This window comes from Staurois parvus, unplaced genomic scaffold, assembly GCF_062004578.1.
Source record: "Staurois parvus isolate SC_StPar_1 unplaced genomic scaffold, SC_StPar_1.0 ptg000096l, whole genome shotgun sequence".
Classification (NCBI taxonomy): domain Eukaryota; kingdom Metazoa; phylum Chordata; class Amphibia; order Anura; family Ranidae; genus Staurois; species Staurois parvus.
The window spans coordinates 18,264,267-18,286,702 of record NW_028317892.1 but is presented as its reverse complement, the minus strand read 5'-3'; the positions used below and the strand labels follow the sequence as shown (position 1 = coordinate 18,286,702).

The 22,436-nt window shown below is 42.5% G+C and overlaps 1 protein-coding gene across 1 annotated transcript in view; it reads right to left on the bottom strand.

Annotated features, from left to right (window-relative positions):
* The window catches only part of LOC149468030 (coronin-2A-like), a 239,225-nt gene extending 217,433 nt beyond the window's left edge, over window positions 1-21,792 (bottom strand). Inside the window, exon 1 of the mRNA XM_089670955.1 lies at window positions 21,724-21,792. The gene's annotated coding sequence lies outside the window, so the exon portion shown is untranslated. The remainder of the gene's footprint in view (window positions 1-21,723) is intronic.
* Between the last annotated feature and the right edge of the window lie 644 nt (window positions 21,793-22,436).

Genomic DNA, 22,436 nt, shown 5'->3' with positions numbered 1-22,436 from the left:
TGTCATGTTACAACCAAAAACGTAAAAATGCATTTTATTGGGATTTTATGTGATAGACCAAAGTGGAAAGAAAATGATAAATGGTTTTCAAAATTTTTTTACGAATATATATATCTGAAAAGTGTGGTGTGCATTTGTATTCAGCCCCCCTGAGTCAATACTTTGTAGAACCATCTTTCACTGCAATTACAGCTGCAAGTCTTTTTGGGGATGTCTCTACCAGCTTTGCACATCTAGAGAGTAAAATTTTTGCCCATTCTTCTTTGCAAAATAGCTCAAGCTCTGTCAGATTGGATGGAGAGCGTCTGCAGAACAGCAATTTTCAAATCTAACCACAGATTCTCAATTGGATTTAGGTCTGGACTTTGACTGGGCATAACATATGAATATGCTTTGATCTACACCATTCCATTGTAGCTCTGGCTGTATGTTTAGGGACGTTGTCCTGCTGGAAGGTGAACCTCCACCCCAGTCTTAAGTCTTTTGCAGACTTTTACAGATTTTCTTCTAAGATTGCCCTGTATTTGGCTCCATCCATCTTCCCATCAATTCTGACCAGCTTCCCTGTCTCTGCTGAAGAAAAGAAACCCCACAACATGATGCTGCCACCACGTTTCACGGTGGGGATGGTGTGTTCAGGGTTATGTGCAGTATTCGTTTTCCGCCACACATAGCATTTTGGTTTTGGCCCAAAAAGTAAAATTTTGGTCTAATCTGACCAGAGCACTTTCTTCCACATGTTTGTTGTGTCCCCCACATGGCTTCTCACAAACAGCAAACGGGACTTCTTATAGCTTTCTTTCAACAATGGCTCTCTTCTTGCCACTCTTCCAAAAAGGCAAGATTTGTTGAGTGCACGACTAATAGTTGTCCTGTGTACAGATTCTCCCACCTGAGCTGTGGATTTCTGCAGCTTCTCCAGACTTACCATGGGCCTCTTGGTTGATTCAATGATTAATGCTCTTCTTGCCCCGCCTGTCAATTTAGGTCAGGGGTCCTCAAACTACGGCCCGCAGGCCACATGCGACCCGCCGAGGCCATTTATCCGGCCCGCCAGCAGGGGCGTATTTTCCTAGAGGAATTGACACGAAGTACAAGGGTGGGCAGGGGGCTGCTGTACCTTACCTGGCTCCGGTCCCAGTCCCACGACGATCCATGGCGAACGGAGCTGGAAGTGGAAGCGGGTACCCGTTAAAAGCAGGTACCTGCTCCCCCTCAAAAGGTGCCAAATGTGGCAGCGGAGGGGGGACAGAAAAGCAGAGCTTCCACTTTTGGATTTAAAGCAAGACAGAAGTTTGCTAAAGTAGGAGGCATCCAGAGGACTTCACCCTCTAAGCCTGAATACCAGATTATTAAAATCTATGTTACCCCAACATTCCATATTCTTGATTTGTGCATTTTGTACTGTGTACTTGTGTTAAAAGGTATCCTGCTCTCTTTGTATCCTCCTTCGTGTGACATTCCTGATGTTCCTGTCAGTCCCTCTGCTATCTCAAAGTGACCACACTAGGCATGAAAGCTAATCCATCCCTTCGTGGTCAGTTTTTTGGCTGTGCTGAGAGAACAACCTGCCTATCCTCCAATGGTCAGACTTGTGCTGACATGCACCCCCCAACCCCCGCACAGCCATTGACTGGGAAGACCAGTGTACTACTAATTCTCCATAAAATTCATTAAGGTTAAAAAAAGCCTTTAGAACCACTTAAAAAAACACATACAAAGAAAACACTTAATCCTTAAAAGGGACAAACTTCCCCTATATATACACATCTTCTATGCAACACACTGTATGTGTTCTATATTGTACACTAAAAAAACAAGGATAAAAATCTTTGACCTGCCCTATCTGGAAAGATGGGTTATCCCTGTATTATCTGAAGAGATAAACAGAACATGGGGCAAAAAAGCTTTTTAGTAATGCTGGTGTTCTACATTCTGTCAAAGTGTTGCACAATCCTCAGAGGACGCTCAATATATCTACTCATTTTTATCAGTAGGAGGCAGGCCTGTTGGCACTTTGGATGCGATCTGTCTTAAGTCCTCATGCACACTTGACGTTTTTACAGCTGCTCTTTTTGGCTTTTGACTTTTTTTTTCTACAACCAGTAAATCCCCCAGCGTGTTATTCTATGTATCCATGCACACAGACTGTAATTAACGTTTTTTGGCTGGAAAAAAAACCCAGGACTAGTGCGTTTCTAGAGGAGTTTTTTACCTATAAAAACGCTCTAACGTTGAAAAACGCTGTAAAACACCACAAACCGGCATTTTTGGACTTTTTTTGACCAAAAAATAATTTCTTTTTTTGGTAAAAAAAAAAAAAACGCTAAAAAAATGCAGGGAAAAAGTTGCTAATCACCGCAAACCGCAAATGCAAAAACGCTAAAAAAAAAGCAGAAAGACCTCACGTTTTTAACGTGACTTTACACAGCTAATGTTACCAGAGTTATCAAAAAGTCCAATGTACATGGAGCCTACAGAAAACTGGAGATCAAATAGGTTTCTGAAGGTTTTCTCAAAAGGATAGAAAAAAATCTGTCCCAGACGTAGGTTGCCCCATACTGTAAGGGTTAAATGCTTGTTACGTCTAAGGCGTAGAGCAAGGGTCTGCAAACTTTCTAAACAACAGACTTTTGTGGGGCTGGACTGTGGGTATTGGGAGTAGAAAAGGTCCCAACATCACTAGGAAAAACTATGTTTCCTCTTTGGTGTCAGAGGGAGGAATTGCGCCATCATTAGTATCATTGGGCCCAATTGTTGGTGTCATTGGAAGGAATTGTGCCCCAATATTGGATTCATTGGGCCCAATTGTTGGTGTCATTGGGAAGAATTGCGCCCCAATATTGGTATCATTGGGCCCACCTGTTGGTGTCATTGGGAGGAATTGCGCCATCATTAGTATCATTGGGCCCAATTGTTGGTGTCATTGGAAGGAATTGTGCCCCAATATTGGATTCATTGGGCCCAATTGTTGGTGTCATTGTTAAGAATTGTGCCCCAATATTGGTATCATTGGGCCCACCTGTTGGTGTCATTGGGAGGAATTGTGCCCCAATATTGGTATCACTGGGCCCAATTGTTGGTGCCATTGAGAGGAATTGTGCCCCATCATTGGTGTCACTGGGCCCAATTGTTAGTGTCATTGTGAGGAATTGTGTGGAATTGTCTTCATCGGAGGTTGATGGAGGGGAGGGATTATGCCCCATTTTTGGTATCAGTAGATGAAATAGTGCCCTAAGGGCCGAATTAAAGCAAGCAAAGGGCTACAGTTTGCAGATCACTGGTGTAGAGGAACAAGGAATAATACTTACCTTACTTCTCTCTTTGGCAGGCTCCAGCGCTCATTCTTCTCTCCGACACTCCGAGGTGTGAGCAACCCCTTGCTGTCCTCACAAACAATGCAAGACTATTGGTCCCACATTGTACTTGATGATGTCAGTGTGCAACCGCTGGCTGCAGCGTTTTAATTTTGCCATAGACTGAACAATTTTCTTTCCTGCAACCACATGCTGCCACGTGCCCCATCTGTGCGGTCATTCAGCACAGCACAAGTCGATCAGAAGGTCCTAGCCAATGACTTATGGCTGCGACCTACTGATTGGCTTAGCGAATTATAGTACAGAGCCCTGTTTTTACTACCAACTCAGAGCTCTGTACACAGAGCAAAGATGTGGATTTTTTTATACCTGCAAAGCAGGGAGATAAAACAGTCTTATCTTTTAGTGAAAGCAGCACACATTACACTTGTTAAGTATGCAGTTAACCCTTTGTTGCCCCTAGAGGTTAACCCCTTCCTAGACAGTGTCATTAGTACAGTGACAGTGTATAGTATTATCACTGTATCAGTGTCACTGGAGATGTCAGTGTCAGTTAGTCAGTTCCCCCCAGTGTCAGATTACCCGCTGCACTACCACAGTCCCACTATAAGTTGCTGATCTTTGCCATTACTAGTATAAAAAAATAAATACAAATTCCAGTATATATACACCATTTGTAGATGCTATAGCTTTCATACAAACCAATTATTATACACTTATTTGGATTTTGTTTAACCAGTTTCACAGCCATGCAAAGCAGTGTGCAGGAGCTGACAGGGGAGAGAACTGTTTTGTTTACTAACAGTTCTCCCCCCTCCCCTGTCAGAGATGCTCGGTAATCACCGGGCGCCGGACCCAGTGATTGACAGCCACGGCCGCTACCCAGAAATGTAACATCACGTATATATACGTGATTTTGCGCACCCATGCCGCCCTGTAGCAGTACTTATGTTTTAGGGCGGATGGGAAGCAGTTAACATGGTTTTCTATAGGACACATTCACATCTATGCTTTTTTGAGTAGCTGCATTCTTGGAAAGGGTCAGGGACTTTTTTAAATGCAAAAAGCAGCGTTTTGCTACAACAGAGTTCAATGAAGACACTGCGAAAATGCATTTAGTGAGTTTTTGCCATGTTTTGCATTTTTATTCTGCCCAGCAAAAAAAAAAATTTCCCCTTTAACGAAAAAAACTGCAAAACATGGTAAAACTGCAGGAAAAATGCGTGTGTAATAATGTAAAGCGAAATGCAAAAGGTATTGCAAAAATGGACCACAAGCAAACTGCATTGGTGTGAACCAGGCAAGTGGTTAAAGACAACATTTGTGTAGTCCAGTTTAACTGTTGCCATAAACATGCAGAAGGTTACCTAGAATTACATTCTTTTGGTACTTTATATTGTTACAAAAAATTTATTCAGCGCCTCTGCTCACCAGTTTAGCACTACTAAAAGTAGGGTTGCCACCTCAAACCTTTAAACCGGAACACATATTAATTACACAGGTTCTGGGGCTGATTAAGGTGGTAATTAAACTCACTTAGTGCCTTATCTACATTACATTAGCCTCAGAAGCTGTGTAGTTAGTGCGTTTGGTTTTAAAGGGATGAGGTGGCAACCGTAATTCAAAGTAGTATTTACATATCATTTGCACTATTATCTAGCTGTGGAGCCTGCAGTACCTGCTAGCCAGGCTCTTGTGCAGCAGTGTTGTGGCGCTCAATTAGTTAAACTACACAAGAAAGGGAAGCATTAAACAAGCTGAAAGCTATGTCCTATCCTATTACACCATAGGCCTTCCAGCTGTAGCACATCATTTAGGAAAAACAAACAAAAGGCAGAGTTTTAACTTTCACCTGTCTGGTAACATCACATACTTGGTTACACCTTAGGATCCATGCGGGCAGATGCACCTCCTATACACTACATCACATGATGATAATATCAGACGAATGATCGCCTTTTTTTTTTTTTTGCATGCTAGTCTCATATCAAAAACAAAATAGAAAATTCTATTTACTAGAAAATTCTTGCAAGACAAAATGCAATGTAATTTATTGTATTGTATTCTTTTGTTTCCAAGCATGCTCGGTCACTTGATTTTTACAGACGAATACTGTACTGCTTAAACAAAAACTGTTAGTTCTGGTATCAGACGAGAAAATATTTTGTGCTTGTCCCTTTGGATATTTTGACAGGAACTGTCATTTATGGCTCTTGAAAGCTGTGTGCTAACAATCAATATTTTTTGTCTGATTTTCTCATTATGTGTACTAGGCTATATGCAGGCCATAGATGGGTCGAAAATCGGCCGATTTTTCGGCCGAAAATAAAATCGGCCGATTTTCGGATCATTAGTGGGCGATTTGGTCGGCCGTTTTTCGGTATTTTGGCCGTTTTTTTTTTCCGGTAAAGTTGGAAAAAAATCAGCCGATTTTGCCGATCGGCCGATTTTCGCGGCAATTAGTGGGCAAATCGGCCGATTTTTTACCGATAAAAAATCTGCGCATGAGCAGTGACCTGCAAGAGGAAGACAAAAAGAAGAAAAAGAAGAAGAGGAAGACGATGAAGAAGAGGATGAAGAAGAAGAGGAAGAAGAAGAGGATGAAGAAGAAGAGGATGAGGATGAAGAAGAAGAAGAGGATGAGGATGAAGAAGAAGAAGAGGATGAGGATGAAGAAGAAGAAGAAGAAGAAGAAGAAGAGGATGAGGATGATGAAGAAGAAGAAGAGGATGAGGATGATGAAGAAGAAGAAGAGGATGAGGATGAAGAAGAGGATGAGGATGAAGAAGAAGAAGAAGAGGAGGATGAGGATGAAGAAGAAGAGGATGAGGATGATGAAGAAGAAGAGGATGATGATGAAGAAGAAGAATAGGACGAGGATGCAGAAGAAGAAGAGGATGAGGATGATGAAGAAGAAGAGGATGAGGATGAAGAAGAAGAAGAAGAGGTTGAGGATGAAGAAGAGGATGAGGATGAAGAAGAAGAGGATGAGGATGAAGAAGAGGATGAGGATGAAGAAGAAGAAGAGGATGAGGATGAAGAAGAAGAAGAAGAAGAGGATGAGGATGAGGATGAAGAAGAAGAAGAGGATGAGGATGAAGAAGAAGAAGAAGAAGAAGAAGAAGAAGAAGAAGTAGGATGAAAATAAGAAGAATTCCAGTCCAGCAAAAAGTGTCTCTGCAGAGAGCTCCGCTATTTCTGACAGTTCTCTGACAGTTCCTTGACATTTACAGCGGTTGAAACATTGTATCTATTTGTTTCCAAATAAAAACATCTGTATCCTAAATGGAAACAAATAGATACATTGTTGCAACTTCTATAAATGTCAAGGAACTGTCAGAGAACTGTCAAAGAAATAGCAGAGCTCTCTGCAGGGACACTTTTTGCCGGCTCTAGACGGGTAGAAAATCGGCCGATTTTTTTTACCATTGATGGTAACGTCGGCCACTTGAACAACCGATTTTTCGTTTTTTAAAAGAAAAATCTGCAGTTTTTCTCCCCATCTATGGCCTGCATTAGGCTAGGTTCACATATGTGCAGGTGGTGCCGCTGCGGATCCGCATGAAAGTCCATGTAGCCGCACCACCCGCACAGAGAAATGCAGACCTGCGGGCGGGTGCCATTAGTTTTAATGGCACGCCGCCCACACTGGAAAACGCAACCATACTGGGAATCGAGGTTCCCACGCGGGCTGCGTTTTCGGAAGAAATGCAGGGACTTCTTCCCTGCGTGGCATGGGATTCCATTCAAATGAATGGGCTCTCATGTCCACGCCAAACACGACCCGCACTGCCGCATATATGTGAATCAGGGCTTAAGTGCTAGAATCATACAAAATTCTACTTCCAGGAATACCAATAATATCTGACAACACCATCATCAGACCTGTCCAGAGAAATTAGGGCTGATATGATTTTTTTTTTTTACTTAGCTAAAACTGGGTTTACTTTAAATACTTAATCATGCATGCAAAAAGAAAAAAAAATACAATACTGCCTATACAATTGAACACACTTTCAGTTTATATACTAAGCTAAGTGAATAAAGTAAACCTTTACCCAGATCATGCGCACAAAAGTAGTCACATATTCTGAGCAAGTAGTGCAATACTTTAAAACAAGCCATCTCTGACCTCTGTAGCTATAGGTGTTGCAGAAAATTCAGTCTAGGTTCACACGTTCGCGGTGTGGTAATGATGCATTACTATGTAGGTTGTGTTAGAGCAGGCAGTTCACAGTGATGCAGTGCAGAATTCACAGCGTTTTCAGTGCAAATTCCGCACAGCATTACAAACGCACCTCATTCATACGAACCGATGCGGGTATGTAAATTAACAACACACCGACATCAGTCCAGAAAACGCGGTGCGATGTGCAGAATCGGATTACTTAGGTGTGATTACCAATGCAATCCGATTCTAGTGTGGACCAAAAAAGGGTCCTGCACGTTTTTAGTGCGGGTGCGGTGCTAATAGAGCCATATAAAATGTATGGCTCCAATCGCATCGCACACAAATTGCATGTAATTTTCACAGGAATGCAGTGCGGTTCCTGTGTGAATCACATGGAATTTACAGCACCACTGTAGTGTGAACCTAGGCTAAAACACACAAAAAAAAATGTGCATTACACCCCGGTCACACTGATCTGACTTTGAAATCGTGCGACTTCCAGTGAAGCTGCACAATTTCAAAGTCGGATAGTATTCTGACTTGAGGTGCGAGTTGAAAGACATCTGCGCCTTGCAAAACACAGATGTCCAAGCACCTGAAATAGTGCATGCACTACTTTAGAAATTGTTGCGGCTCCGACCAAGTCAGAATCGCACAGATATGACTGTTTTACGTGTGGACAATAGGGTGCGACTTGCCATGCGATTTACAACTCACATGGCATGGCAAAATCACATGGCAAGTCGCACCCGGTGTGACCGGGGTGTAACTGTGCATTGTGCCAATATGGATATGCGTTGGAAACATGTGTTGAGGTAGCAATAAGAATTAAAACAATCACAGCACCACAAGCATATATTTGCATGTTGCATCAACATGAGCGTTCCTGCAGGGCAAAGGTATAAACGCAGCCCAAGGCCTCTCGCACACAGGCTGCTGAGCCCGTGAAATGTAAATTCTGGCATCTCTCCCCCAGCCGGGAGGCCCAGGTGCTGTGTATAACCTCCTGTAGATATGCATAGCTGTGCACGGCTGTACTTGGTTATATGTTGGTGCTGTTGTAAACATGCGTACAGTGTATGGGTGTATGCACAGGATTCCTTTACACAAGGTCACAATGTCTATCTATACAGGTCCCTTTAAGGCTAGGTGCACACCAGTTTGCGTTTGAACAGTTTTGCACATGCTTTTTTGCCGCATTTTTGCTAGGCAGATTAAACCGCAGATAAAACGCACTACATTCTTTTTTGCAGTGTCTGCGTTGAGGTCTATAGAACCAAAAATTCATCTTTTTGCGTTTAAAAAAAGTCCCTGACCCTTTCCAAAAAACGCACTGGGTGAAAACGCAGAGATGTGAACGTGACCCATAGGAAATCATGTTAAATGGACTGTAGCACATTTCTGGAAAACGCTTAGGTGTGAATCTAGGGTACAAGACCAGAACACCTAAAACAAATATACCGTTACTAAAATGAGCCACTGATTCAATTCACAAATGTATGTAAAGGTTCACACAAGCACAGAAATTTAGATACATTACACTACTTCATATACATTTAAAACTCACAGGCTCATTTCACAACGGTGATCTGATCAGGTCCTCCTGCCTGTTCTTCATGCAGACCTGATCGGGTGGTCCATGTGTCTCTATGGACCGACTTCTGTCCATTTACACCTGCCTACCTCTAATCTGATCCAATCCACTAACAAGAAATAGAAGGGGATTCATTCCCCTCCATCTAGGAGGATCAGAGGACAATCAGGTGTAAAGAGACAACCATTCTGTTTACACCCGATTGTCTATAGAGCCGAGCTGGCTGTGTCTGCTATGAATAAACTGAGTGGACACAGACCTGTCATCTGCCTGTTCTGATCAGCAGGGGAACAGTTGACAGATCTCCCACTGTGCAAAGCGGATCCGCCCCACATGAAAGGAGCCACCAGGGCCAGTTCTACCACTAGGCAATCTAGGCAGCTGCCTAGTGCGCAGCCAGGGCCCCTGATAGGGCAGTATAGCCAGACATGCTGTAACATTAATAATATTTTCCATGGGCTCAATCAGTTCACCAGAGGGGCCCAGGAAGTGAGGAGCAGAGAGAGACTATTTTTTAAATTTCGGGTGCAGGCAGCTAAAGCTGCGCTGAGTTTTGCAATGCTGATCAGTGGAAGCAGGTCACAGCTGCTCATAGCCTTTCAATGGTGGAGTGATTATCCCTTCCTCCACTAAGGAGGGCAGAAGGCGAGCCTGTAGCCCTTCAGCAGAAGATGATTCAACAGAGAGGTGACCAAGGACAGAAGCAGTAATGGGAACCTGGTGCACAGGCAACCTCACATCTTCTCAGGCACAGACAGATACACCATACGATGTATATAGACAGACATACAGCACTTCCTGTACTGTGTGATCATCATCATGATAATGATGACAATCACATAAGCACAGTGAGATGCTTCCTGTTAGTTCTTCTTTACACTTGTGTTTGGGGACATTAAAAATGTGTGGCTGAACCACTTTTGCCATCCCTCAAATACAAGTGTAAATAAGAACTAATAAGAAGCATCTCATTGAATGTGTGTAAACCAAGTGGAAATGATCCAATAGCTTTGCAGCCACCTGATCGCTTTCACACTCCCCTCCTTGTGCCCTGCCATGCTTCCCAGGCTCTGTGCTCCCATCAGTGGACATCGGACCTGCATGGTGGGTGCCCTCTGGAAGGGAGATCAGCAAACACCTGTCCATTGATCTCCCCTTCCTGTTAATGACACAAAAGCTAAGTGTAAAATGTCACTTCTGGGTCCTGGTGTCACTGTCCCCAATCTCCAGGATTGGATGGTATTAGCTGGAGACAAAGCCATCTCCTGAAAACTTCAGCCAATCCGTGAAGAAGAGGTATCCAGCCCATGAGGTGCCACTCAAGCCGTGCTGCGCGCAACATCACTTCCTCCCAGCTCCCCAATCAATCTCCGTACTGAGCTAATGCTGGCAATGAGGTAAGAAAGTATTCCTGCACAGGGGGGCTGTGCAAGTAACTGGTCTTGCCTAGGGCACAAAATAGTCTAGCACCAGGCCTGGGGGCCACAGTCCACTGTTTGCAAAATGTGTAATAAATATACCCACATTCATAATATTTAAAAAATGTATATTTATTATATTTTTGCACAAAGCCTGCACCGTATTGCAATAAGTGAATTGTGTGCAATGCACAGGCTCCTCCATTGTTTACATCCAAGTATGGGGTCTGTGCAGCAAGTACACAATGGACTTATGCTGGCACAATCTATGCATCCCTCTGCCGTGGTGGCAGATGGGACTTGTATTCTTCCCATTCACAGATCCCTATGAATGGATCTGGAGCTCTGTTCACGCAGCCATGCTAAATTAAAAAAACAGGACACTCCAGAGAAAAGCACCTAGCGAGGTTGAGAGTGGGGGGTTAGGGAATGCAACCATGTTTCATATGAATATGACATGGCACATGATCACAGTGAGCTAAGGCCTTTATTGGCAGCAGATCGTTCTATAGGATCAGCCATTCTAGACTACGGCTGGCCATACACTAGTAGAATTTTGCTAAAAAAAATTTGGGTTTAAGAAAGGTTCATTCAATTTTCTAACCATAACCCTAGGTTCACACCTAAGCGTTTTCCAGAAACGCAGCACAGTCCATTTAACACAATTTCCTATGGGACATGTTCACATCTCCGCATTTTCACACGGTGCGTTTTTGAAAAGGGTCAGGGACTTTAACGCAAAAAGTTGCATTTTTGGTTCTATAGACTTCAATGGAAACACTACAGAAAAGCATGTAGTGCATGTTTTGCGTTTTTAAAGCTGCCTAGCAACAACAAAATTTGAAAAAATGAAACACCACTCCCCTCTGCAAAACACATCAAAAACACAAAACGCTACACAAAACGCAATGCAGAAACTGTTCAAACGCTACCTGCATAGGTGTGAACCTAGCCTTAGTGGGATCAAATCAACGTTTGCTTATGACAATAGCGACAAGAAAATTTGAAGGAGTAGGCTAGAAAACTTTTCAATAATTAATTTCTAACAGTATGTGATCTTCATTTGGGAAGATCTATCCGTTCTAAGTTCTAGGTACTTTTAAAAAAACACTGGACAAGTCGACGAAGGTACCAAAAATTTTCATACAAATGTTTATTTGAATGTCTACTACTGTATCACCAGCTTAAAGTGATATTAAAGCCTTGGGGTTTTTTTTTTTTCATTTTGATCCAATGGTTTATTTTTGCACCTTAAAGTTATATTAAGCACTTGCTCTCCTGAAGATTTACCCCCCTTCCTGACCAGGCCATTTTTTGCATTACGGCGCTGCGTTACTTTAACTGCGTTGTGGTCATGCAATGCTGCACCCAAATGAAATTTACATCCTTTTTTTCCCAGGAATTGAGCTTGCTTTTGGTGGTATTTGACCACCTGTGCGTTTATTATTTTTTGTGCTATAACAAAAAAGTGTGACAATTTTGAGAAAAAAAAAAAACTATATTTTTTACTTTTTGCTATTAAACGTGTAGCAAAAAAATTTCATAAGTTTAGGCCAAAATGTATTCTGTGACATGTCTTTGCTAAAAAAAAAATACCAATATCTGTAAATTAATTGATTTGCGTGAAAGTTATAGCGTTTACAAAAGGTGGTATATATACTCAATTTTTTTTTTTTTTTTTTTTACTAGTAATGGCAGGAATCAGCGACTTACAGCGGGAATGCGGCGGGTATTCTGACACTGGGGAGAACTGACTTGTTGTCACTGACATCCCCAGTGACACAAATACAGTGATCAGTGCTAATAAAAAGCACCGACACTGTACTAATGACACTGGGCAGGAAGAGGTTAGCATGTGGGGCAATCAAAGGGTTAACTATGTGCAGGGATTTACTAGGGGGCGGTGTGTTGGTGCTTTACTGTAAGCACACTGCTCTGGGTGGCTGTGCTATGCACAGCCATCCAGAGCAGTGTGCCCAAGCTGACAGGGAGGAGGACTGTTAGTAGACAAAACAGTCCTCCTCCCTGTCAGTGATTGGAAATCACCGGACGCCAGTGAGTAATTACCGGCCGGGACCCGGCAATTGACATTCGTGGCCGCGAATGGCGGTGTGGGTAGGGGGCATGCAAAATTATATATACATGTGATTATGCGCACCTCTGCCACCCTGTAGCAGTATTTCTGCTATAGGTTGGTCGGGAAGCAGTTAAAGGCTTTTTTTTTTTTTTTAAATAGCAAACATGTTATACTTACTTGCTCTGTGCAATGGTTTTGCATAGTGCTGCCCGGATCCTCTTCTTCTCGGATCCCCCGCCAGTGCTCCATGCCCCTCCCTCCTGCTTAGTGCTGAGCAGGCTTGCTCCCGAGCCACTACTCTGTGTGTCCATTCACACACAGACTGTGGCTCAGACCCGCCCACACTCTCACATCATTGATTCACTGGCTGTGATTGACAGTAGCGGGAACCAATGGCTACCACTGCTGTCTCAGCCAATGAGGAGGAAGAGACCCAGGAGAGCTGAGGCTCTTGTGCACATCACTGGATCGGGATAGGCCTTAGGTAAGTATTGAGGGGGCTGGGGGTGCCGCTGCACACAGAAGGTTTTTTTGCTGTCATGCATAGAATGCATGAAGGTGAAAAACCTTAAGCCTTTACAACCATTTAAAGGGGCTTACCAGACATCCATCACAGTACCCTTCAATGTACTACTGAAAATACAGTCACATTTATGTAGGTAAATTTATTTTCCCAGAATGAGATCTAAATTTCGAGGAAACACTCTTGACCCTTTAAAATATATAAATTTTGATGTCCTTAATTTTGCTTTCAAATCAAGTCAGGTGACGGTTAGGTTTACTGGCCCTTTAATAGCATTATTACAGAAAAATCAAGCCTCCATGATGAACATTGTGCAAGGCACTGCAATAAACATAAGCAGGCCTTGTGGATCAATAGACATTCATAGTCAAACAGTGTACACGCATTAAGCACTGAGTTCAGGGTGTTGCCAAACCAGGGTTTGTTTGAGGAGTCCAGACCGTGATAGGCTTGTCTTGGGAAATACAATGTAATCTGTGTTAGGCCATGTCAAGAATAAACTTTAAGTGAAGCATTATAGTTTATTCAAAGGAACAACCACCCTCTACTAAAAATATACATATGTAAGAATCATATGTCACATGATCACTATAGTAGATCTAACCCCAATCAATTAAAATCTCATGACCTTTAACTTAACCATTTCAATACCGGGCAATTTTACACCTTCCTGCCCAGGCCATTTTTCAGGTTTCAGCGCTCTCACACTTTGAATGACAATTGCGCGGTCATACAACATTGTACCCAAAGTAAAATTTTATCATTTTCTTCACACAACTAGAGCTTTCTTTTGGTGGTATTTAATCACCGCTGGGGTTTTTATTTTTTATTTTTTGCTAAACAAAAAAAGACCAAACATTTTGAAAAAAAAAACACGTTTTTCTTTGTTTCTGTTATAAAAGTTTACAAATAAATAATTGTTCTTCATAAATTTAGGCCGAGATGTATTCTGCTACATGTCTTTGGTGAAAATAACCCAAATTAGGATGTATTTTTTAGTTTGTAGGAAAGTTATAGAGTTCACAAACTATGGTATAGATCTGAAAATTGATCAATCCTGAAGTACTGACAGCTAATCTAATTTCTTGAGGTCCAAGAATGTCAGAACAGTACAGATATCCCCAAATGACCCCTTTTTGCAGAGTAGACAGTCCGACGTACTTCATAAGAGGCATGGCGAGTTTTTTGAAGTTGTATTTTTTTTGTCATAATTTTTCGGAAAATGAAAAAATTAAAAAAATTTTTTTTTTACATACTATCACCAGTGCAGTACAGTATCATCATATAACTGGCATGGTGGTGATCAGGGACACTGACTGGTGACAGTATGAAAAAAAATATATATATTTTTTTTTTTTTTTTAATTTTTTATTACATTTTTTTTTTTTTTAAGATTTTTTTTTCATATTTTACTATGACCAAAGTAGTACAATGTTACCATAGTAACATTGTACTACTTTGGGGAAGTGATCAGTATTTTTTTTTTTTTTTGTACACAATTTGCTTATAGCAAAGAATTACTTTGCTATAAGCAAGCATTTACCTGAATGAAATCGATTCATTCAGGTTTTTTCCTGACCATTCACAGCTAGGCACTAGTATACAATGGATGGCATGAATGAAGCCATCCATTGTATACAACTGTCATGTGACCTGCTGTGATTGGTCACAGCAGGTCACATGGTACCGGCAACGGGGACCGGTACTCAGATCTGTCATCAGCCATGTCCGAGGTACACGGCCGGTGACAGATCACGCCGCTGCGCGGCTCTGCAACCGCGCATGTGCGGGAGCACGCCAAATGGCGTGCACCCGGAAAGCTGAAGCATTTTTGTGGCCGCCAAACGGCAATAGGCCGGGCGGCTAATGGTTAAAGGATAAGTTCACCTTTGGGAACATGTTACATGTTCCACCTGTTATTAGGGGGGAACATGTAACATGTTCTCATAGCCACAGCCCCCCTCCCTCTGACAGATAGTACGGGGAGAGTGTTTCCCCGTACTATCTGTCCAATGTGAAAATAGTGTGGATGTGCTGGGTTCCACCCACACGGCCACGTCATTCATTCATGGACGTCCGTGAATGAATGAACTGCAAGTCCTGGCAGCCTTAGCAGCTGTCAGCTTGTAGTTTTCAATGAACAACCATGGTGGTAGTTAACTGATTCTTCCTGTCAGAGTATCTGCTTGCTCTTACATCTTGCACAGCAAGCAGATATTCTGACAGGTCTAGAGGAGACCTGCATGGCATCAGTAATCTACAGATCCTGTAGACAAAAATAATAAATGCACATTTTTTTACCTGCAATTTACTATTTTTGTCTAAAAGGTGAACTTATCCTTTAAAAAAATTCAAACACAATCTACAATATTTGTAAATCTGAAGCTTTCATTAAATGAATACCAGGTGATCCTGCCATAAAGCTCTTTACTCAGGCACTTCCTGTTATAGGGTGGCAACTGGGGTTGATTTACTAAACCTGAAGTGTGCAAAATCTGGTGTAGCTCTGCACAGAAACCAGCTTGCAAGTTTTTTTTGTCAAAGCTTAGTTGAAGCAGCTAAAATTAGAAGCTAATTGGCTACCATGCACAGCATTCTGAGTGCTCCAGTTTTAGTGAAAGTGGAAGTAAACTCCCTCTAGACACTTATACCTACAGGTAAGCTCAAAATAAAGCTTACTTGTAGGTACAAGGAATATCTCCTAAATGTGCACCGTTTAGGAGACATTCAGTGTCCCTGCAGCCGATGACATCACCAGCACATATGCCGTTCCTTCAGAACTCTGTGCCGCAGCCACAAGGACGTCATCGTGGCATGATGTCATCACAGCTTAGCCAATCAAGCAGCAAGAGCCCACAAACCTGGAAGGAAGACCGGTTGAAGATGGAAGCCCTGTCAGCGGTGACATTGTGTCACTGGAGGACTTCGTTCTAGGTAAGTCTTTCATAATGACATTATTTTGCAGGGGAAATGGGGTTTTTTTGGCGGTTTACTACCGCTCTAATATCCCTGAGACCCAAAATTGCATACCGGCATTGACACATCATCAGACTTCTGAAGGGCACTACATTTGGTTGTTTCAACACATATTGTAGGCACAGTCCACTATTGTCACCATTTTAATGTCCACCCTGAGAAATGCCATGCAGACATTGCTGGAGGGCTGAACATATAAGGAATTAGCTGCAAAGAGGCTGCAGGAAATCAGCAATGCTAAGATTCAACAATGCATACAAATATGTAAAAAAAAATAAGTTATTAAAAAAAACTGATATACACAGTGTTTCAAACTCTAACCCTAGGTTCACACCTATGCATTTCTGCAGTGTTTTGCAGAAATGCAGTACAGTCCATTTAACATGATTTCCTATGGGACAGGTTCACATCCCTGTTTTTTCACCCGATGCATTTTTTGGACAGGGTCAAAGACTTTTTTGAATGCAAAACATTTTTTTTTTTTGGTTCTATAGACTTCAATGGGAACGCTTCAGAAAAGAATGTATTGCGTTTTGATGCGTTTCGCTTTTAATATCTGCCTAGCAACAAGAAAATTAACAAATGGAAGTAAAACATGGCAAAAACGCAACGCACAACAGTGCAGAAGCACACAAAATGCAACCTGCATAGGTGTGAACCTACAGTGAGGGAGATTTACTAAAATTGGTGTACACAGAATCTGGTTCAGCTCTGCACAGCAACCAATCAGCTTCCAGGTTTTATTGTTAAAGCTTAATTGAACAAGCTAGAAGTTAGAAGCGGATTGGTTATTATGCACAGTTGCACCAGTTTTATAAATCCACCCCTAATGCAGGCCATAGACGGGTCGTTTATCGGCCGAATTTTCGTCCGAAAGAATAATCGGGCGATATTCGCACCGTTAGTGGGGCAATGTCGTCGGCCAATTTTTGCGGTTCCTTCTCGTTTCTTTTATCATGCTGGAAAATCTATGAAAAACGGCCGATTTTCGTAAGCATTGGTGGCAACAGAACGACCAATTTTTTTGTTTTTCGGCCGACAATTTGGCCGATAAACGACCCGTCTATGGCCTGCATTAGTCCCCGGGCACAGCAGTCATATTGGTGTGGTTCCGACTTGGTCAGAGCTGCACCGATTTCTAAAGTAGTACATGCACTACTTTTGGTGCGATTTGCGTAGACCTCAAATCGGCATGTCATCCAACTTTGAAATCGTGCGACTTTACTGTAAGTCGCACGATTTCAAAGTCAGGATCGGTATGACCGGGGTGTAAGTCATTGGTCACACCGCTGCAATTTGTGTGCAGTTTAGGTGTGATTTCTAAGACTTTATTGCTACTTGTGAAGATATTCAATTTCTTGCAATTTGCAGTATCATTTCCATTATATTCTATGTATGGGAAGCCACAACAAAACAGCAGAAAAAGCAATGCAAGAACTACTTTAGAAATGGCGCTATCAGCAAATCGCATGTTAAGACACTGACATTCACATTCATTAGATGCTATTTCAATTTGCAAATCATACCGGTGTGGCCGGGCACTAAATGTGTTTGAGTTTGCACTTTGTGGAAAAGTGAGATACAAGGCCCCTTTCACACGGGCACCTTCCATACCATCTCTGCAGGGAATCCTTGATCGATCCCCTGCCCAGGTCGGATCAGAACAGAAAATGATGTCCCATGTCTAATCTGTCTCTTTCTCCATGTTGTGATGGAGGAAAAATGGACTCATATAATACCTATAGGTGGCCATATGTAAGTGAATGTTCGTTCGCTTATATCTGCAAAAGTGCAAACTTCTTGCATTCAGTACGATGAACCTTAACAGAGCCAAATGTAAATAAATGGTCATCCGCCTAAATCTGGCCAACCAATCTGTTTTTGAACCATCCAATCACAAGTCAAAAGCAGACTGACAGAACACTGAACCCTGAGGCAGCTGTCAGACATTGTAAAGTTTTATGTAACAGTATAGTACATGATAACAAGCAACATCTACTTAGCTATCAGCTGGATAAACAAAATGCACATCTCTCAAAACTGAAGATGTCAGTCACTGATCTGGCAGGGAATTCCTTTAGCACACCACACATACTTCAATCAGATAGCACAAAATCTTTTAAGTCTACCAACAGCTTTGTAGTGCAAGGACCTGTCTGACTGGATACAAACTGATTGAATAGTTTAGGTAGATCCTCATATTACAAAGTTTTGGCCATGCACACTTCAGTTTTGAAGGGACTTTGAATTGTCAGATCGAGTCAGCAAGCAATCAAATAAGCAGAATTTCCCTTCTGACTATTTTAGACCAGATTTAAATTGGATTCGACCAAAATAAGTTTATTGGCCAGGACAGAAAATTATTGATCATGTTGCATCGATAGCATGGCAGAGATACTTTGTTGATAAATGTGATTGTATTTTGATCAATTGGTTTATGAGACTGCATAGGGACAACAGAGATGCATTCGATAACGTATGATCATATCTTCCAACAATCAATCAAAATCCACTTCCTTGTGTGTGTCATATCAATCAAATGGGTTGTAAACTATAAACGATGATTTCAATTGGGAGAGATCGATCTGGCCACCATAAGAATGACCATACACTATACATGCACAAACTCCTTTAGATCTACCATCAACTAAGTAGTGAAGGGGCCGGCTTTAAAACTAATCAAATGAATTAATTAGGTACATCCTCCCATTACATAGTTCTGATAAATCTAATAGAGACCATACACTGAATGATTTTATATACGACTGCAATATTGATACATTTACTGTCCAATCGGAAATAAGACTGGAAGCTCTAAAGGATTGATCAATGCAACATACATTTAATGATCACATTGAATTTCCCACTTTCTTCTGTCCAGACTGATCAGAATCATTTTGATTTAACTGACTGATATTGCAGTATATTTCTTTTTACTCACAGATCTAATGATATTACCCATCCAATCAGAACATTATGTGTATGGTCACCATAAGGGTTTGTTTACACGGAGCAGTAAAAACATGTGGTCGATCCACGTTTTTACTTAAGCTGCAAATACAACAGACATGGGTGTACACAAAAATTAAATCTACTGAACGTGTCCCATTCGGATTTTTCAAACTGAGTTGATCAGCCAGGGCAGAAAATTATTCATAGTGTTCAATCAATCGGCAGCACAGATATACTTTTTTCCATGAATTTAATTGTATTTCAATCGATTGGATTAGGCATTATATACAACAACAGAGGCAACTGAATTGTATCTTCCAACTATCGATCAAAATCCACTTCCCTGAGTGTGTCATATGGATCAAAATCCGCTTCCCTGAGTGTGTCATATGGATCAAAATCCGCTTTCCTGAGTGTGTTATATGGATCAAAATCCGCTTCCCTGAGAGTGTCATATGGATCAAAATCCGCTGCCCTGAATGTGTCATATCGATCATAATCCGCTTCCCTGAGAGTGTCATATGGATCAAAATCCGCTTCCCTTAGTGTGTCATATCGATCAAAATCCGCTTCCCTTAGTGTGTCATATCGATCAAAATCCGCTTCCCTGAGTGTGTCATATGGATCAAAATCCGCTTCCCTTAGTGTGTCATATCGATCAAAATCCGCTTCCCTTAGTGTGTCATATCGATCAAAATCCGCTTCCCTGAGTGTGTCATATGGATCAAAATCCGCTTCCCTGAGTGTGTCATATGGATCAAAATCCGCTTCCCTGAGTGTGTCATATGGATCAAAATCCGCTTCCCTGAGTGTGTCATATGGATCAAAATCCGCTTTCCTGAGTGTGTCATATGGATCAAAATCCGCTTTCCTGAGTGTGTCATATGAATCAAAATCCGCTTCCCTTAGTGTGTCATATCGATCAAAATCCGCTTCCCTGAGTGTGTCATATCGATCATAATCCGCTTCCCTGAGTGTGTCATATCGATCATAAACCGCTTCCCTGAGTGTGTCATATCGATCATAATCCGCTTCCCCGAGCGTGTCATACGGATCAAAATCCGCTTCCCCGAGCGTGTCATACGGATCAAAATCCGCTTCCCCGAGCGTGTCATACGGATCAAAATCCGCTTCCCCGAGCGTGTCATACGGATCAAAATCCGCTTCCCCGAGTGTGTCATACGGATCAAAATCCGCTTCCCCGAGTGTGTCATATGGATCAAAATCCGCTTCCCTGAGTGTGTCATATGGATCAAAATCCGCTTCCCTGAGTGTGTCATATGGATCAAAATTTGTTTCCACGAGAGTGTCATATGGATCAAAATTCACTTTCCTGTGTCATATCGATCATAATCTGCTTCCCCGAGTGTGTCATATGGATCAAAATCTGCTTCCCCGAGTGTGTCATATGGATCAAAATCCGCTTCCCTGAGTGTGTCACATGGATCAAAATCCACTTCCCTGTGTCACATGGATCAAAATACGCTTCCCTGAGTATGTCACATGGCTCAAAATCCGCTTCCCTGAGTGTGTCATATGGATAAAAAACTGCTTCCGAGAGTGTCATATCGATCATAATCCGCTTCCCCGAGCGTGTCATATGGACCAAAATCCGCTTCCCTGAGAGTGTCATATGGATCAAAATCCGCTGCCCTGAATGTGTCATATCGATCATAATCCGCTTCCCTGAGTGTGTCATATGGATCAAAATCCGCTTCCCTTAGTGTGTCATATCGATCAAAATCCGCTTGCCTGAGTGTGTCATATGGATCAAAATCCGCTTCCCTGAGAGTGTCATATGGATCAAAATCCGCTTCCCTGAGTGTGTCATATGGATCAAAATCCGCTTCCCTGTGTCATATCGATTATAATCTGCTTCCCTGAGTGTGTCATATGGATCATAATCCGCTTCCCTGAGTGTGTGTTTATCAAAATCCGCTTCCCTGAGTGTGTCCCATCGATCATAATCCGCTTCCCTGAGTGTGTCCTATCGATCGTAATCCGCTTCCCTGAGTGTGTCCTATCGATCGTAATCTACTTCCCTGAGTGTGCCATATCGATCGTAATCCGCTTCCCTGAGTGTGTCCTATCGATCATAATCCGCTTCCCTGAGTGTGTCATATCGATCAAATCGGTTATCGACTACAGAATGAGTCTTCTCATCATGAGAAAAGAGACAGATCACTCATCTTAATGATCATATTGAATCGCCTTGCAATCAGATCTTTTGCCCAGACTGATCAGAATCATTTTGATTACATTGACTGAAGACACGATTGGTGGCGAGAGATGCAAAATATATCAAATGCCCTCTATAAACGATCCACCGCTGATCGGTCTTCAGAGGGCTGAAGCTAGTGTAAACTAGCCCTAGTACAAGGGGTTTGTACAATCAGATTGTATAGTGTATAGGCATCTTCAGATTACTATGAAGAGTGGGTGTGTAAGAAGCATGTGTCCATCAAGTCCCCTAGTTCACCCATCACAAATGTACTGCAGTATGGGAATGATCTCAGTGCTAGGAGAGCTGTCAGATGATCACTGCCTGTGTTAGTGTTGGACAGAGCAGCTCCTTGCAGGGATCAGAGCTCCACATGATCAGATCTCCCTATACACAGCACTCATCATCCAGAGGGAGATGATCCCCCCTCTGCACCCCCATCCAGCACAGCACTCCTCCTGTACATCTGCTTACCTTTGCAATATCATGCAGCTGTCCTCAGGTGCTGCCCTGTACACGGCCCGCTGCAGCACGGCTCTGGGATCCCACACAGGCCCCGCCCACTAGCCCAATGCTGAGACACACTGGCAGCCCTCCTCTCCTCTGCCCTCCTCTCCTCCCGCTGTTGTTGCTCGGAGCACGCTGCTCTGTGCTGTCCCCTTGCACACTCGGCCAGTCACGTTTATTCAGAAATCATCACAAGGGATTGTTTATTGTTTCCTAATGTGTGTGCTGCTGATAAAAGGGGAGGGCCCGGCACACAGCCGGACTTCAGACTATGGAATATGGCATGCAGGGAGAGTAAATACGACTGCCTTAGGAATGGAGGGACAGTGAGAGGTTACATGGAAGGCTGGGATCCCTTCCTTTGTGTGTATGCAGTAATAGGAACCTCCCCAGGGCAAGCAAATTCATATTTATTAGGAGGGTGTGGCCGGGGAAGACAACAGGTTGCCATCCCTGTGTGCCTGAGGTGACTACAGGCACCGGCTCCATGGCTCCTCCTCCTGTGTGGAAACTTCAGTCAACATGTTTATTGTCACAAGAGGTCCCACAGAGCAGGCACAATGACACCTTATGTAGTTATTATAGTGAACCACAAAATTACTCATTTTACTTGGCCAATGTTGCTGCGTCAGCAGGGGTGGACTGACCATTTGGAAATTCGTGCACTGCCCAAGGGCCCG